General features: G+C 43.6%; 2 protein-coding genes across 12 annotated transcripts in view; one reads left to right on the top strand and one right to left on the bottom strand.

The window, feature by feature from the left end:
- LOC141986789 (uncharacterized) overlaps nucleotides 1–8,153 on the bottom strand; it is a 36,934-nt gene extending 28,781 nt beyond the window's left edge. For 5 of the 7 annotated variants that reach the window (XR_012639361.1, XR_012639364.1, XR_012639365.1 and 2 more), the window contains exons 1-2: nucleotides 8,068–8,153; nucleotides 7,320–7,386 (exon numbers count right to left, since the gene is read on the bottom strand). The gene's annotated coding sequence lies outside the window, so the exon portion shown is untranslated. Of the gene's footprint in view, nucleotides 1–7,319; nucleotides 7,387–7,933; nucleotides 8,017–8,067 lie in introns of those variants that run through there. The other 2 variants (XR_012639362.1, XM_074951712.1) reach the window with 2 other exon arrangements.
- A 92-nt stretch (nucleotides 8,154–8,245) lies between these two features.
- JAKMIP1 (janus kinase and microtubule interacting protein 1) overlaps nucleotides 8,246–18,942 on the top strand; it is a 257,995-nt gene continuing 247,298 nt past the window's right edge. For 4 of the 5 annotated variants that reach the window (XM_074951703.1, XM_074951707.1, XM_074951705.1 and 1 more), the window contains exon 1: nucleotides 8,246–8,400. The gene's annotated coding sequence lies outside the window, so the exon portion shown is untranslated. The remainder of the gene's footprint in view (nucleotides 8,401–18,942) is intronic. The other variant, XM_074951704.1, reaches the window with a different exon arrangement.

Here is an 18,942-nt window from a genome sequence, read left to right as displayed (position 1 = left end):
TGTTGATTTCAGCCATCAGAACAAGTACATCTGACTGCTTAAACATCTTCAGCAGCAGTACCTAAGACTGCCATTAAACACTGAGATTAGTTAGATTTTTTTCAGGACATTCATTTTGTCTTTTTTTCTTGGCATCCAGAATTTTTATTTTATTTTTAAAAGGAGGGTGATTTTCCAAATTGCCCATATAAAGAAGAGCTCTATACCAGAGAGATCCCAGTCTTAGGGCAAAGATAGAGTTCCATCCAACATAACAGTCCTTAAAAAAGAGGGAATGGGGGAAAAATTGGTGTTTAATTTCTCCTGTTTTAGAGACCCAGTTCAGCAGCCTTTCTCTAGCAGAACTCCAAACAGCTGAATGGTGCATTATGTATTAAAACAAGCTCGAGTGAGCCACAGATACAAGTCCTTGGGGATTTTCTTCTTAAGCAGCATAGTAGACTCTATTTTTACCTCTGTAATCCTTGATCTCTTTTTATTACAGCTAATCATCTAAACATACAGATCTATGTTCAAGAGAGCCATGTATGTGGCATTAGAAATCAATCGTCATAGGATGCTTAAAAGCTGTATCTTTGACGCAGATATTGCTCCTTCTCAACAATGGATTAATATAACTCTTCACTGGTTTCCCCTTCAGTTTACTGTGTATCATTTCCAAATGCTTTATTCCACTATTCGGCAGCATGGCCACTGATTTTTTAAATATGTTAATGTCACTATCAATTTTATGTGATTCTGCAATGTACAAAGACGTGGCTTGTCAGACTTTGCTTAACTCATCTGTTCTACATACATAATACATAAGAATGTTTAGCAAATTTTAGACTATTTGCAAAGCACTCTTCAATTAAAAAATGTTATTCCCCAGATATTGCTATCAGAAGTTCACATATCACAAATAACCTGGTTGCTTCAGAACAACTCCCTCTAGGCACTGACCTCGAACAAAAACAATGTGTACTCTAAATCGAGCGGAAGTCGGGGTAGCAAAGATTGGTGGCAACACAACTAAGCAGGAGCTGAGGAAGGACCCAAATGTGAACGTGGAGAGCCTAGGCAAATCTTTGATCAGTGCCTGATGCAGTGCCCCCCCCTCAACATCCTGTACTCCTGAAGAACTATACAAGATAAGTGATAACACCAAGTTGTGGCCATGCTTTTGGAGCAACAAGGTATGATGATGATGGGAAAATTAATCATTCCCCCATATTTAAACACAGGGAAGGTAGAATTGTATAGCTCTGTTAATACTGACTTCAACCTACAATGATTAAAGCTACATTTGGGAAACATTTTAGTTCTTAACTGTATTTAGATTGCTTGGACTATTTAGTACTCTGTAAATGTTCTTTATTTGGAATGAATACTCAGTAATGTGCTATTTTTCATATAACACACATACACCGACCTATGACACATTAAGTCAGTGGACTGAGTGAAAAGGAAGTGCATCTTTACAGCTGTACATCCAAGATAGAGAGTATAATTTCACCCATAAAATAGTATTTTTACTATTAAAACAAAGATTTGGTTCCAACAAATTATGCATTCACTCCACCCACACAGAGCACAAGCATTTAGGCTCCAGGAAAGTGAAATGCAAGGTAGAAACACAGCCTCCAACCCAAGAGTGCAGAGCTCTCACAGTTATCACTCCATTCTACGAGCTGCTGCCCCTCTGCACCAGTTGCATGAGGAGCTTGGTGCAGCTGTGCCTAGGTGATCTTCCACACCTGCCTAGGCAGGACTGGTACAGAGAATCTTCTCTTGGTGTTCAGAGGGCTTACAGGCACCCCATGTGCAAATACGCAGCTGGCCATTTGCCTGAGCAATCCCTATTCTATCCCTGTGTCAGCCCACCCCAACGGGGGGGTTACTCTGTGTTACTACTGTGTGATTAATAATTTTCCGACTATATTTTTAAAAAGTAATTACATAAAAATATACTGCAGGTTTCAGGACCCTCTAGCAACTACTAGCTGAGCTACTGTGAACCTCTCAGACTGAAATAAAGGTCTTGTAATCAGCCTTCACAGAAAAAAAAGTCATTCACATATGTGATTTACCCAAACAACCAACTCTTAAAATGAATAATTCTGTTCAGCCTCCCTTAAGTTTCCCCTAGGAATAGTTTATTCTTCATTTCCTGTCCTGAACAGTTATAACATTAATAATATTCATTGTCAAGCTGTGAGAAGTTTTAATATAACAATATATTATTCATAATTGTTGCAGTGTTGCTGTGCACTATTAAACAGTTGCCTGCAGGTGGCTGCATTTCAGTGGTGGTTGAAAACCATACAATATAAAGCAGGGGTGGCCAACCTGTGGCTCCAGAGCTACATGCGGCTATTCATAGGTTAATATGTGGCTCCTTGCATAGGCACTGACTCCGGGACTGGAGCTACAGATGCTAACTTTCCAACGTGCCGGGGAGTGCTCACTGTTTGACCGCCTGCTCTGCCCCAGGCCCTGCCCTCACTCCACCCCTTCCGCCGAGCCTGCCATGCCCTCGCTCTTCCCCACCAGAGTCTCCTGTGCACCGTGTAACAGCTGATTGCAGCGGGCAGGAGGCATGGGGAGGGAGTGGGAGGCACTGATTGGTGGGGCTGCCAGCGGGCAGGAGGCACTGCAGGTTGGAGTGGGGGGAGCTGTTGGGGGGCTGCTGAGATATTGGTGTGGCTCTTTGGCAATGTACATTGGTAAATTCTGGCTCCTTCTCAGGCTCAGGTTGGCCACCCCTGATGTAAAGCTAAAGTCTGTCCTTGGACCTGTGCATCTGACTTTCAATTAAAACAAAACAAAACAAAAAAACCCAGTGAGAGCCTTCTAAATTCACAAGCTGAGGATTTGGTCCATTTTTTATGGGAACATCATTGGGATCCTTCTTCGTGAAGGACAGAATGTAAGTTTAAGTTGTAATTATTCAGAACTGAACTTTTAAGAACTTCTTACAACTTGACTTTCAATAGAGAGTGAGGGATGGTAGATTTAAAAAAAATGGTTCTGTGACAGGTTAGTTTTCAATTGTAGCAGTCCATTTAGAGTCAGGACAACTCATAATGAAGACATTGCTATGCTGCAAGTGAGCTCCAGACTTAAGTGCAGGTTCTTTAAAATCGGAGCATCAGTATTTAAAAAAAATCACAACAAGAGAAGAATTAAAGAGTGTATTGTCTTACTATTGCGATACTTTTTCGTTAGGAATATGGATATAGGGAAATCAAAGTGCCTTTGTAATTCCAAACTATTTAGTTCTGAAAATAGTAAAACACTTTTAAATTACGTTTTTTTCAGAAGTTGCTCTTTATAGTGCCCTCAGACCTGCTTCCCTTGAACTAAATGGCAAAATTCCCATTGGCTTCAATGGAAGCAAGGCAGAGCCCAACATTTTCTTGTGTGGGTCTTATACAGCAGTGGTTCTCAAACAGGGTATATCCACTCATCTCGATATTTGCCCAGTTTTACAACAGGCTACATAAAAAGCACTAGCAAAGTCAGTACAAACTAAAATTTCATACAATGACTTGTTTATACTGCTCTATCTACTATACACTGAAATGTAAATACAATATTTATATTCCCATTGATTTATTTTATAATTATATGGTAAAAATGAGAAAGGAAGCACTTTTCCCAGTAATAGTGTGCTGTGGCACTTCTGGATTTTTATGTCTGATTTTGTAAGCAAGTAGTTTTTAAGTGAGATGTACAGTAGTCTGGAAAGGTCGAGAACCTCTGTTATACAGCACCTTTCATATACAAGGTGTTCTCTATCATATGCTTCACTAAGTATTGAAAAATTAGTTAAAATCGGGTAGCACAGTGCCTGTGGAGGCAGCAACAATATATCAACCACTGATCTTGACAAAGCAGTATTAGTCCAGTGCATTTTTGTGACTGAGTGCAGGAAGTGAACACCTGAGTCTGTTTCACTTTATTTTACTGAGCAACAGACTGTTGGTCAAGCTACTAGTTTTATATGAGGCAGCATGAGATGTGTAAGCTTTACTAAGACAGGTATCAGAGATGCACAAAAACAACCTGGCTCCATAGCTCAGGGGTTATCACACTGGTCTTGTAAACCAGGGATCATGAGTTCAAAACTCACTGGAGCCTGTGCAGCAGTTTCTGACAGGGCTTGTTGCCCCCAGCAGTGAGGCGCTTCCCTTTCTGTAGGTATTTATTAGTTTTAAGGAGAGGGAGGGATAGCTCAGTGGTTTGAGCATTAGTCTGCTGAACCCAGGGTTGTGAGTTCAATCCTTGAGGGGGCCAGTCAGGGATCTGGGGCAAAAATTGGGGATTGGCCCTGTTTTGAGCAGGGGGTTGGACTAGATGACCTCCTGAGGTCTCTTCCAACCTTGATATTCTATAATTCTATGCCCTGACTTTAATATGGTAGCCATGTGCAGCACTGAAACTAGACATCTTATCTGAATCAGAACAATAGCTGTATTTGCACTATAATAGAAGTACTAGTTATGAGCCCAAGTTCTGATACAGAACATGATTATTACCTTATAGGTTCTTCCCCCTGGATCACAGCAGCACCCTCTCTCTTTGATGACACGACCCAACACCAGGTACAAAAATTCTCATAAAGGACAATGGGACTAGCTCATGTTGAATCCTCTATATACTTCAAATTTATTTACATTTCCTAGAAAACGAATATCTAGCATTTATGTAAAATCTTGAAATGACCAGTTATGCTAATCAGGCCCTTTATTTTCATACACTTTTAAGGCCAGAAAGGACCACAGTGATCATCTAGCCTGACCTTCTGCATAACACACCCCACAGGACTTCCTTGAATTACTTCCTGGTGGATGTTTCTAAAAGATATGCTATAGTTCAATCTTGATTTAAAAACTGCCAGTGATGAAGAATCCACTGTTGAATTGTTCCAACTGTTAATTACCCGCAGTGTTAAAAATTTGCACCTTATTTCTAGCCTAAATTTGTTTAGCTTCAACTTCCAGCCATTAGATCGTGTTATGCCTTTGTCTGCTAGACTGAAGGGCTCTCTATTTTCAAATTTCTATCTCCCATGTAGGTACTTCCAGACAGATCAAATCATTCCTTAACTTTCCCTTTGATATGCTATATAGGGTGAGCTGCTTGAGCCTCGCACTATATGGCATGTTTGCCACCCTTTTAATTATTGTTGGGGCTCTTCTCTAAACTCTCTCCAATTTATCAACATCCTTCCTGAATTGCTGACATCAGAGCTGAACATAAGACTCCAGCAGCGGTTGCACCAGTGCCAAGTACAGAGGTAATATGACCTCTCTCAATATTACTGATTATACATGTTAGAATCCCTGTCATATAGGGCATAGCTGCCCTCTTGTGCCTCCTTCGGGCCAAGTGTTGTGCTGCAGGTGTTCCCTGCCTCAGTTTCCTCCTGGGGGATTCATGTAACTCAGGCTTCCAGACGGGACATGCACAGAGTTTAGTTGTTGCTGTAACAAACGTTGAAGCGGGAGGATTCCAGAGCCTGGCCTCTAGCCTGAGTCTGAAGATCTACATTGTAGTTAAACAGTCCCATAGCCTCAGGCCTGTGAGTCTAAATCAGATGATATGGACCAGCTGTGGGTATTTAATTGCAGTGTAGACATGCCCGCTGAGTCTGGCATAGAGCACTGACTCCCAGGCTATTTTCTCGGGGTCCTTCCACAAGAGCCCAACTTGTTCCTTATGGTTTTTCTCAAACTGAGGTCTCTCAGACCTGTTAAAAACATCACCCAGCTGATCAGGACCAGCTGCTGCTGATGGGGTAGCTAATCTGGACAGGTCTGGCTGAGTTCAGCTACCCTTAAAGGGCCAGCCAATTTATGACAATCACATGATGACCACAGTGTCTGTGCTGGGGGTTCATGTTTAACAGATTACCCACTGTGACTTGACTCCTCAGCCATAAATCTTTTTCAGAGTCATTACTTCCCATGACAGATTCTTCCATGCTCTAAATGTGGTCTCCATTCTTTGTTCCTAGATGGATCATAGAATCATAGAAGATTAGGGTTGGAAGAGACCTCAGGAGGTCATCTAGTCCAATCCCCCGCTCAAAGCAAGACAACACCAACTAAATCATCGCAGCCAGGGTTTTGTCAAGCCGGGCCTTAAAAACCTCTAAGGATGGAGATTCCACCACCTCCCTAGGCAGGGGTGAAAGTAACTTAAAGCACTTACTGGTAGTCCTGAGTAGGGGGCATGGCCTCGACCGGAAGAGGTGGGCCGGGCCCTTTAAATCAAGATTTAAAGGCCCCAAGGCTCCAGCTGCAGCTGGGAGCCCCCGAGGCCTTTAAATCACCCTCAGAGCTACCAGCTGCAGAGGCTGCTGGGAGCCTTGGGGCTCAGGGGCGATTTAAAGGGCCCCGGGCTCTGGCTACCGCACTGCCACCACTACCCCAGGGGCTCTGGCAGTGGGGCTCGGACAGCGCTTTAAAGGCCCCAGGGCTCCCCGCAGCTGCCGGAGCCCCGGGCCCTTTAAAGCGCCCCCAGAGCCTTGCTGCCGGAGCCCCTGGGGTAGTGGCGGTAGGGCTTTGGTGGCTCTTTAAAGGGTCTCGGGCTCCGGCAGCTGCGGGGATCCCTGGGACCTTTAAAGCGCCAGCCTGGGGAAGCCGGTCTGGTCTGATACACCGTAGCGGCTCTTGCTTTCACCTCTGTCCCTAGGTAACCCATTCCAGTGCCTCACCATCCTGCTGGTAAAATAGTATTTCCTGATATCCAACCTAGACCTCCCCCACTGCAACTTGAGACCTTTGCTTCTTGTTCTGTCACGATGACCGTACACGTGGCTGCACTGTTCGCTTTCACCCATTTTACTGACTGAGCCAGAGTGCTCTGTAGCAATGACCAACAGAGGACGACAATATTGGAAAGCAGATATTGAAAAAGCGAAGCTGTGCTCAAAGCCAATTTACAGAGTAGACAAAAGTCACAGTCTGTCTAGGTCAGGATAGAGCAAGCAAAAGCGGAGGCCTGGGAGGCTCCAGCACATACTATATTTAGCAGCAGCCTCTAAATATAACAAGACTTTAGAGGGGATTAGAAACTACAAAGGTCTGGCCTGGAGGAAAAAATACTAGCAATTGCGTTAAACTGACAATTGTGCCAAGTATCTGTGGATTGTGACAGTGCACAAAATAATAAAAGGAGACCTACAGATAGCATCTTCTTGGAATCTTAATATTTAAGAGTCTAGCTTTCTGAAAGCCATAAGCAGGCTTTCTTGAGCCAGCAGTATACCACCTATTTACGATGTATGATGCTAATTAACAAATATAACTGCTGTGCACACCACCACCTACCTGTTTTATGGCAGTTAAGCAGCTCTACTGAAAAAAGAGGTGGGACACACCCTTTGCAGGAAGATGCCTATTGGACAAAGCACACCAACAAAGGGAAATTACGGTGAAAAGTCTCATTCCCTGGGAGCCTGATGTTTGAGTTTAGCGTTAAAGGCCCATTTTATGCTGCGAGGCGGACTGTGCCATGGGTTTTAATCAGCGAGTAGTACTACAACGCCTGGCAGGCAGTGGGGCGCTATAGGAACGCCAGCAGCATGGCCCAAGAAGCAAGCGACCAGGCCCTGCTGCGTCCCGGGGAACAGGAGGTGCCACGGAGTGTCCCGTGGGCGCTCGAGCAGCCCCGCTCCAGGGCCGGGGGCAGCCTGTCTCTGTGCAGACTAGCTGGCCCGGGCAGGCTCCGCGCAGCAGGCGCTGTGCACGGGGTGGGGGGGTGGGGAGGTTGCGCGAACCGACTCCCAGGGGAGAACGAGGATTCCCTCCGCTGGGGCAGGGCCCCGGGCGCACCACTAAGCCCCTCGCCGTCACGGCTCCCGACGCAGCCCGGCACCTGCCCCCTCCCAGCGCGTGCAGTCCCGCCCCGGGGCGGCCGCCCTCCCGCGCTGCCTCGCCGCTACCTGCAGCGCGGGGGCATCTCTGCACCCCACGCGTCTGCCCCCCATGAGCTAGGCCAGCCCCGACGGCCGCCGCCGCAACTCGCCCGCCCACTGCAGCAGCCGCTGCTCTCCCCGCCCCGGCCTCGCCTCCTCACCCGCCCGCTGGAGCCGCCGCCGCGGCCGTTCCCCGGGGCCCAGGCGGGCAAAGCCCGGCCGGCGGGGCAGAGGGAGTCGGTGGGCCGCGGCCGGGGCGGGCACCGTGGGGGAGCGGCGCTCTCCGCCTCCCGGAGGCGGGTCGGCGGTGACAGCTGGAGAGCATGGGCGGGGCCCGAGCCGGCCTCTAGGTACAGACACTGGGCGGTGCGGCGCCGCCTGCTCCCCGGCTGCATCCAGACGGCGCTGTAGCCGCAGCGGCAGGTTCCTCCGGGGGCCGCGTCCCGGCGAGCTCGTAGGAATCCCGGCGGGCAGCTGGCTCCGCTGCGGCGCTGGTGAGCACCTCGGGGCGGGGTGTGTGAGCCGGGGAGGAGGTAAGGGGCGAAGGATGCTGTCGCTGAGCACGGAGCCTTGGATGGCGTGGGGCGAGTGGGTACCAAGTGCCGCCCTGGGGGAGTGGGCACGGCCGGGCAGTGTGCCAGGCTGCTCCTTTCTACTCTTCCCCTTCTGTAGCCCATTGCGAGTGGGAGCCCCCTTTCCCCGCCCACCCTTCTGACCACTGGGAGCGGGACCCGGCGCCGGGACCCCCGGCCCTGCTGGGTGGGGTGCAGTAAGTTGCGCTGCCACCTCCAGCACCGCCGTGAGCAGAGCCGTGGGGATCCACCCTGCTGCATTCATCCCCGGGGCTGCTGCTCACTGCGGAAAACTGCCTCCTAACTCCCCCAACCTCCCCCACTCAGGAGGCTGTGGGGTGGGCGCCGGTGCTAGCCCTTCAGATGCTCAATCTGATGCAGGATGGTCTCACTGTCCGGCTGATTGTGGTCTCCACCCCTCTGCAACTCTGGAGCAGCCATCAGACGAGCTGGGGTGGGGCTGGGGAGCGCCTTGGTTAAAAAGGATTTCATCGCTCCTTAGGTGCTATTGTCCACTCGTTTAAAGTGGCGGTGGGGGCCTCCCTAACAAACTCTCTAGGTGAGATCGGGTAAAGCCCCCTGCTCCCTTCACTGCTCGGTTCTGCTGGAGCGGGAGCTGGCATGAATGAGGCTGAGCTATCCATCTCATACCTTCAGAGTGGGGGTGGGACAGCTTCTCGGCTCCTTGGAGCTCAGATCAAATGTATGCCTGTATATCCATCCCTCTGTATTTTTAGGGTTTCTATTTTGTTTATTTCCTTTTTTTTTATTGGTATTACTTGACACCAAATTTTGCTTTTCTTGATTTCAATGGGGACTGTTCATTTGAGAGAGGCCAACAGGATTTGGACCCAAAACTGCAAGCCCTACAAGCATGGAATTCCCCCTGAAGTAGATAAGAGGCCTGCACTTAGAGGATTTGCAGGATAAGGCCTTCATTTATGCAAGGTGTTCAGAGGGTGATGGGGCTCCTAATAAACATTATTTATATAATGTCCTTGCTTAAAAGCACGCAAGTGGTTGTCTTCAATGTCCTTTTCTGTGTCAACATTTAAAAAACAAACTGTTCTGGAGATTTGGATGAGTAGTCTGCACATTTATTTTCAATGTAATTCCTGTTTGTTGGCCTGTCTATATATCTTTAATGACTGGCTGAGATTTGAGAACTGTTTTTTCTCCCCCCTCCCCTCCTCTCCCCCCCCCCCCCACGTGGGCACCACAAACAGCCTTCAGATTTTAGGTCTCTGCAACTGCATGGAGCTCAGTGGAGAAGAAGGGGTTTATTTTTGATTAAAAAGGGAAGTGAAGGAGAGTATAATTTCAACCAGCAAACATGCAGTGTTTTTTGATTATCATGCTGCTAAATATTTACAGTTTAATTATCACATTTATCATCCAACCATACATCATTAGTCCCCTAAATGATTCAAACTGATTCAAATGTAACTTGTTGCCTGCAAATAAAAAAATGCTATCAATGTAAAACAAATAACTCTCTCCCCACCCCAAATCCCTAATAAAACTGATTTTCAAAATGAGTAATTGTCTAAAATGTGTCTAGTGACCTTTATGGCTGGGAAGAAAATTAATTCCACTTCCTTTCAAGATTCCTTTTCTTTTGTGACTTTCCCTCACAGAGATCATTATCACGTTCTTAGGCCTTGCTCCTGCAAATATGCATGTATGTATCCTTTTTACATGATATTGAGATTACTGATCTACTGATACTATATACATGTATGTTTGCAGGAGTGATGTTTCTGCTTTGACTTCCACACATATTAGGTGGCAAAGGCAGAAACTGCATTTCATGGTTTGCTCGAGTGGAGTGCTGAGTTGAGGAGCTAAAGGGGACAAATGTATGCAGGGATGTTGGATGCTGGGACTCTGCAAGGGGGCATACTGAGTATATAATACATGCATGTATTGACTGCTATCTATGCGAATATATATCAGTGTTGATTACATAATTTAGTGGGGCCTTGGCACAAAAAATCTTTAACTTTGAGGTAAGGTTGATACACTGCATAGCTTTCCAATGCAGACTCTAAAAAACAAGGAAATAAGCAGTGTCATTCAATGCCCGACCTATGCTTTACTCATCATTTTCCCTTCTCATCTTCCATTATCTCTGTCCACCCACAATCCACCATCATTCTGAACAACTAACAACAGCCTTAATTCTAGACATACATAACATACACCAACGGCCACAAATGTGCAGATTTCAACTCTGATTTTTACATTAAAAATTAATACTAAATGTAGGACAATCATTAACCTACATCATCCACTCATATAAGTTTTCCTAAACAATACAGAAAAACATATCTCAAACCCATCATTACCAAACTCACTCTCCCACCCCAGTAAAACCATCCCTGAGCTATGCATGATGTGAGGAAGTGATACCAACCGAATATTTTTCCAAGGTAGAACAGATTTTTTGTGAGAGAAATTTTTTCTTTGAAAAATGACCTCTTTTCAGAAATGAAAAATTTGAAAAAAAAAAGGTGCTCTCTTTCAATTTTTTAAAAATTTTCAAAACTTTTTATTTTGAAAAACTATTATGAAAACCTAGTTCCTGGTAAATGGAGAATTTCTTTAATGATTTCAACTAAAAATGCCATGGGGGAAAAATGAATACATTCTGAATTCTGAAAAACAGAAACAACATAATATTTTCTGTTTATGTGAATGTGTGTATTTTGGAGTTTTTAACCCACTGTATTCCAGGGACAGATATGTCCTCAGTCGCTGGAGGCTTTGTGTGAATTATGGTGAATTCTGGAAAAAAATTTAGCATGAATATCTTAATTCAAGACTTTTGAAGGCTTCTGTAGCTCAGTTCCTCACCTAAAGTCCTACATCATCTCCCTTTACTGGGACCTATGGTTTAAGCGAAGGGGAAGCACACAGAGTTCTCTTACCCCTGTTGCTGTGTTCAGGGACAGGTCTGAAAATCCATTCTCTTAATATTCTGGAGCATGGGGTTCTTTTCCCTTTATGAGATGAGATGGGAAAATTTTGGCGCAGAACTCTTCTTATACCTGGGTCTCCTATCTCTCCCCCAATCTAGAAGTAATGTATTTCTCCCCACAACCTTCTCTGAATTTGACGTACTCTTTTATTAATATGGTATGTGTGTAGTTTTTTACATATATAAACACCCAAAGAATTTTGGGAGGCACCTGCCTGCAGGTGAGTTTGGAGTATGTTCTGATAAGCTGGGGTTCTACCTGACTGTGGGCTTGTGGAGGGGCTTGGAGAAGGCACTTTGAAATCAGGAATACAGAGTGAAAGGTTATCTTGCCTGGTGTTTGATGCTTGGTTTTGCTACTTTTGAGCCTATCACTATATAGTCAGAGTGCATTTTGTTAATTGTTCACAATGTCTCTATAATATGATAAGAGAGACTTTGTGGAGGGGAATTTTTTTGAAATTAAGGGAAAAAAACCACGGTTGGGCCTTATGGCAACCACTAATTTATCTACCTCTCCATCCTTTGGCTTTGTGGAGGGATTTTGTTAAATATATGTAGATTTTTTTTTAAATGTTCCACTATATTTACTTGGGTTTCTCCTGATTCACTGAAACTACATTTCTGAGGTCAGGAGCCTGGAAAGATTAGCAAAGGACACGTGACCTAAAGGAATACGTAAGGGGCCTTTAGAAACTATGAATAAACAAATTGCTAGTTTGGGTGAGCTTCATTTCCTTCAGGTAGTATAGTCCACAGTGTCTTTGTTTGTTTGTTCAGTCTAATGGTGGGGAATGGTTAAAAATGAAGGAAGTTCCCTGGTATTACAGGCTTATTTTTTATTTTTATTTTTTTGGAGTGCTGGGGTAGCTGGTGTGAAATGCTAGCAGCAAAGCTAATTTGGTCTTTTTTTCCTATTAAGATCTGGTACTATCGATTCAACATTTTTTTTTCTGGAGGTGAAACTCTGATTAATCAATGTAAAGGTTAAAAGAGACAAGTTATCTGCATGGTCATCTCTGTGTGAACCTCTTTCAGGTGTTGCTAACTGCAGCCCCAGTTACTGTGTAGGGCTCTGTTTTTGCAGCTCATTGCAGGATCAACTCAGCAACTCTCTTGTTTGCTTTGTGAAGTTTTCTCCTGTCTCACTCTTTCACTTTCTTTCAGGCTGTTTTAGCAATCTTTTGCCTAAGCTACAATTTCCCAAGTTAAAAACTCATGTATGTGTCATATTTCCTCATGTATGTGTCATATGTCAAAGTGCCATTTGAATTCAGCCATAGTCCCCCTTTACCTCTTGAGTATCTTGGAGCCACTCTAAAAAGGTATTGGCTGTCAAATATTTTCAGTCACCCTTGTTTCATTTTAGCTGTCACCTCTTTGTTCTGTACGGAAGTGTCATTGTCAGTGTGACACTGCTGCATGTTGTAGTTTCACTTTTGCTTTAGTTTGAATTTTCAGCATGTGCTGAAAAGGAAATACATTGTCTTCTGGGAATATCCTCTATAGGATGCACATATGTTACTTCTGTTAAAGCTAATGGGAATTACATGTATACATTTTGAGCTTTAACGACTCCCCTCCTTGCTTTGATTTAGCTATTCAGGTAAGAATGAGGAACATTTTTTTTTCCTTTCTGTGAAATTTTGTTCTAGTATCTTGTCATCATCTTGTTTTAAAACAAAGCGACCTAGGTGGCAGCTTGCTGGCCCTGGAGACTGAATTCCTTTCCTGTATTCATATAATGGGAGCAAGAACAGGCAGCTATAGTGCAATCTTCTTCACACTTTTCTTAGCTGTGTTCTGTAGTGGCCACATGTAGATGGAGGGGCGTTTCATTCTGTCCATTCATTTTGTTGAGATGTCCCAAGATGGTGACAATTGGAATGATTTTTTTTATGTGGATTCCTATTGTGAGGTCACAATAACACTTCCTATATGCTGTCAGATGCTATTTAAATCCCTACCTATCTGGGCTCGATTTGAACTGATGGGCTAAAGGTGCAAGGTTCCCTGTTCCCTTACCAATCCCCTATACCATCTTGTCCCTCTCCTCACTAGCTCCTCTTTCTCCCCCACCCCCATTGCAGTGGAGTGGGAAATAGTCTCCCTTGCACCTTGAATCTAAGCAAATACATATAGGTGGGTATGGTGGGTCTATTATTTTTCTGATACTGTGACACTCTTCATTTAATCCTTTTTGCCTTCCCTGTGTGTGAAACTGCACTTCGAAGTCCATCCCATAGGGTGGAGGGATCTAGCTGTGATGGTGATATTGCTGCAGGACGGCTTCCTTAAACTGATTGCTGAGGTGTTGGAAGATGATGCTGTGACTATGAGGCAAACCCTCCTCTAGAGGTGAAGAGCATCACTCTTAACAGTGCTTCCAGCCTGCACAGATGCCACTTAACAGATGCACATTGGAAAACATAATCCCAGCTATACATATAAAATGATGGGGTCTAAATAGCTGTTACCACTCAAGAGACAGATCTTGGAGTCACTGTGGATAATTCTCTGAACACATCCACTCAATGTGCAGCGGCAGTCAAAAAAGCAAACAGAATGTTGGGAATCATGAAGAAAGGGAGAGATAATAAGGCAGAATATATTATATTGCCTCTATATACATCCATGGCACGCCCACATCTTGAATACTGCTTGCAAATGTGATCTCCCCATCTCAAAAAAGATACATTGGAATTGGAAAAGGTTCAGAAAAGGGCAACAAAAATGATTAGGGGTATGGAACGGCTTCCGTATGAGGAGAGATTAATAAGACTGGGACATTGCAGCTTGGAAAAGAGACGACTAAGTGGGGATATGATTGAGATCTACAAAATCATGTCTGGCATGGAGAAAGTAAATAAGGATGTGTTATTTACTACTTCTCATAACAAGAAACTAGGGGTCACCAAATGCAATTAATAGGCAGGTGGTTTAAAACAAACAAAAGGAAGTATTTCTTCACACAATGCAAAGTCAACCTGTGGAACTCTTTGCCAGAGGATGTTGTGAAGGCCAAGACTATAACAGGGTTAAAAAAAAACTAGATAAATTCATGGAGGATAGGTCCATCAATGGCTATTAGCCAGGATGAGCAGGGATGGTGTCCCTAGCTTCTGTTTGCCAGAAGATAGGAATGAGCGACAGGGAATGGATCACTTGATGATTACCTGTTCATTCCCTCTGGGGCACTTGGCATTAGCCACTGTCGGAAGACAGGATATTGGGCTAGATGGACCTTTGGTCTGACCCAGTATGGCTGTTCTTATGTTCTAAACTGCATCTTGACATTTTCATTGGAACAGATCCTGTCTTCATCTTTCATTAACAGCTGGGTGGCACTGGCTTGATGTAGACTTTGTAATAACTCTTTTTTCTTCTTGACTGGATTCCATCCAAATACATTGCAGATCTTTCTTTCATAAAGAAGAATCCATTCACATGCAATCTCCCTCCCATTCCTTGACTTTTTATTTAAATCAGAAGTGCATTCTATCCTGGTTGTACATATTAGGTCTCATGAGAATTGCTTTAAGAAAGGTGAGTGCAAACTGAATTTCACTATGGGAAGCTAAGAGCATTCAGGGGACCAACATGAATGATAGAGTTAGAGAAACTGACTTGCTGCATCTATTCAACATAATCCCTTAACTTTTGCTTGGTACTTTGGCTACTGCTGTATCACAGAGTTTATAATGTGTGGGGTGGTTTCAGAGTAAAGAGTAAACTTTATTTTTTTTACATTCAATAGTGTAAATGTTGTCCAGTGTTTTAGTCCTCCAGCTCTTGACCAACATATTTATTATTATGATTAATACTTATTTATTTATGTGAATGTGTTTTGTCTTTCTCCACTTAACACACACTTTATTTGTCTCTCTTTGCTAGTGAGGAAATATTTTTGTAGGTTTAATTTTCCATATTCTTTTTATCTGTTAAGAATATGACAGATTCAGGGCTTTCATGAAGAATGTTAACAGCTTTGGGAACTTCAGTTTTACACTGGAATGTCAGAATTGGGGGGTGGTGGGGGAAAGAGGTTGTTCCATCTGGACTCCTGTAGTCCTGACTCTCCTGGAGCAGGAAGTATGTGACTGGCTGAGAGGTGGAATGTGCCAAAGTGAGTGAAATTTTGAAGAATCTGGCTCTTAGACAGTAATGATGTACAGTATTTTTCCCCCTGTAGTAAGTTACCTTATAGTTGTAGGGTATTATGCATGTTACTTTGTCTTTTCCTTGACTCCTTACACAGTCCCATTTTTTATTTTTGTGGATTTTCTGCATGGTGGCATTTCTCAGTGGTTATTTATTATGGCATCATGCTAAATAGGAAGCTTTGACAGCCTCTGTTTTTTGTAGTAAGCTTGTAGGATTTCTTACTCTCAGTAGCATGCTACCTGAGGACTGCGTGGCCAATAGTCTTGCCTTTACATTAGTAGTCTCGCCTTGAAATTAATAACAATAAAGAAAAAATACACGGGGAAAATTTCCCGGCATAACTGTAGCAAGAAAATTATTTTCTGCTCTCGCTATTCCAGAATAACTCCCTCTTTGGACCCACTGCTCCTAAGTAAAAGCATCTTTAATCCAGAATTTCAGAATAGTATGCCCACATGAGTGAGCTATTCCAGAACAGCTATAGTGGAACAGCTATCCCACTGTAGCTATGCTAGTTAATGTCCTTGAGTTGACAAGCCTGAAGAGGTGCTGTGGGAAATGGATATGTTGGTGAGTGTGAGAGGAACACAGACTGGATGAGTGGTAAAAGAATGTGAGTGGAAAAAATAGGTAGGAGTAGGTGTCTGAGTCGGTAGCCTTGTTGACGAGGTAGGAAAATTTTGGCACAGAACTCTTCTTATTCATGGGTCCCCTTCCCTGCATAGACATGCCCTAGGATAAGAATCTGCCCCCAATTTCTATACTTGCCCATTCTGAAGGTAATTTTCAATTGGTGAAATTCACCCTGGGCAGAGGACCTTATGTCCCACTTCAGCCTTTAAAGGACAAATACTATTTGAGCCCTGATCCAAAGCCCACTAAAATTCATGGGAGCCTAAGGGCCCTAAGGCTTTCATCCAACTTGAGCCTAAGGGGTGAATAAAGTGGTGCACAGAGCCTTCTTCCCAGAGTACATTTTATCCAACATGTTAAAATTTTAGGTTGTGGAATACTTCTAACAGGGTTGCTAGGTATATCAACATATATATCCCGTCAAAACAACTGCTGTATGCCCAACTCACCAAAGGAGAAAGGAAACAGGGAGGCCAAAAGAAACACTTTAAAGACCCTCAAGATAAACATCAAGAGATGTGGCATCGACACCACACACTGGGAGGGAGACAGCAGCCCAGGATAGGGATAACTGGTGAAGACTTGTCAGAGAGGGAATGTCCACTTTTGAGGAAAATCGCCTTGCCCTGGTCGCAGGAAAAACACCAGAAAAGAAGGTTTCAGAGTAACAGCCGTGTTAGTCTGTATTCGCAAAAAGAAAAGGAGTACTTGTGGCACCTTAGAGACTAACCAATTTATTTGAGCATAAGCTTTCGTGAGCTACAGCTCACTTCATCGGATGCATACTGTGGAAAGTACACCAGAAAAGAAAGGACAGACAACTGTTATGCAGCAATCATGGCCCAACCTGTCTTCCAACACCACCTGCAATGTCTGCCAATGAGCCTGTGGCTCAAGGATCAGACTCCTCAGCCACCAAAGGACCCATGAAAAATAAAACCTGTGAAAGAAATCATCCTTGTCCTTGAGGGATCACCGACGATATATACGTCCTCAATGCTGGTCTTAGAGGGGCTCTGTCAAGTTAAAATTTGCATGTTCTTTAAACAAACAAACAAAACCAACACTTTGTATTTCTAACAACTGCTTAGATTGTTAAAAGTAATGAATTTAAAGAATTCAAGTCTTCACTTATACATTTCATTCTATGATTCTCCAAAGCTAGAACAGTGTCACAGGCAATGCAGTACAATGTTTAAATCCAAACAAACAGTTTGCTTTGAATTAAAACCAAAAATCGTGATAACGTTTCTAACAATATTGGGCTGTTCAAGGCCCTTATTCTGCAGTTTGTTGTGGCTGGATTTTTTCATTTGTGTGGAGCCCTGTTGACTTTAGTCCTGTCATATACAATGAATCACAGGATCAGGGCCTAAATCTTTACTTTCAATAAATGGAGAAGCAATCCTGTAATTTGGGTTTATACACTCTCTGTTCCTCTCTTGAATCAGGCTGTTGGGAATAGTAAGCTATGTGCAGATACATTGTTTCATTCTCTGATGTCAGAAGAGTTTGATCTGCTTGGAATAATCACTGTAGAAGTATGTCAAGGAGACAAACCTGTCAGTCTGTTCCCCATAATACAGGAAGCACAGTTCTGAAAACTGGTGCTCATTGCACATATTGGCATGGCAGGAAGAAAACAAATTCTTTTGTCAGCTTTCATATGAAACATTGGTCTAGCAGGAGAATGCCTTGTGCCTCATGTAGATACTATAGGTATGTACAGTGCGAGCTCTTTCTTGTCTTTGCATTTTATAGCTATCACTTGTAAAGTTCCCCTTTTGAGAAAAAGAACTTGTTCAGATGCTTTCCCCCTCACCCCCAGGGTAATCTGCTTTTATTTTCACAGTAGCTTTAGTAAAAAAAATTCCTCCTATATAACCTGCTTTTTCATTCACTGCAGTTCTCTTCCTCTTCACTCATGATAAATATCAGCCTCCTGTGTCAAATGCAGTTAAGCTTTTTCCAGTATGTAGTGCAGTGTGAGTTTTCTCTGTTATATAATGTACACTTTCTCCACTTCTCCTCCAATGAGATTGTCCGTATAAGACTGAGTGAGTGACTTAGATGTTTGGGGGTAGGGTGGAGAATCATAATGATTATAAGAATTTATGTGATGTGATTGTAATAATCTTATACCGATTTATATTTGTATTCAGATTACACTACATGGCCATAACTTCATATTTATTTAAATGTGTAGTTTTTATTACTGTTAACAAACATGCTTTTTTTGGTCTTTCTGAATTCAGTGTAATCTTTGTATATGAAGATATCAGGTTGGATATTATATAATTAGCAGATACCATACCATGTCTTTGTTTTAATGGAATTTTTGTAAGTGTGGTTACAGCTGGAAAAGTGACCCTAAAAACTGTATCACTTTTCTGAGGGTATCTGATCTATGTGTGTCCAAGTAATAGCAGTTTTCTTTAATAACAAACCTCTAATGTGCATACTAGCAGGGCTTTCAGCTGTGCTCTTAGCATCAGGCCTCCATCACCCTTCTACCTTTCTTTCCATGGGAGAACACTCCATGGATAGACCCCTTCTGGGTTCTAAATGTATTGTGGTTCTTCCGTCCAGGGGGCTAGGGTGCAGACAAACTACAGAGGTCATGTAGGGGGATTAGAACATCTCTGCATGCTCTGGATCTACGTAGTAGCACCCAGAAAGTGGGACTC

Source organism: Natator depressus, chromosome 4 (assembly GCF_965152275.1).
Source record: "Natator depressus isolate rNatDep1 chromosome 4, rNatDep2.hap1, whole genome shotgun sequence".
NCBI classification, from domain to species: Eukaryota; Metazoa; Chordata; order Testudines; family Cheloniidae; genus Natator; species Natator depressus.
This window is presented reverse-complemented; position numbering and strand designations above follow the sequence as displayed.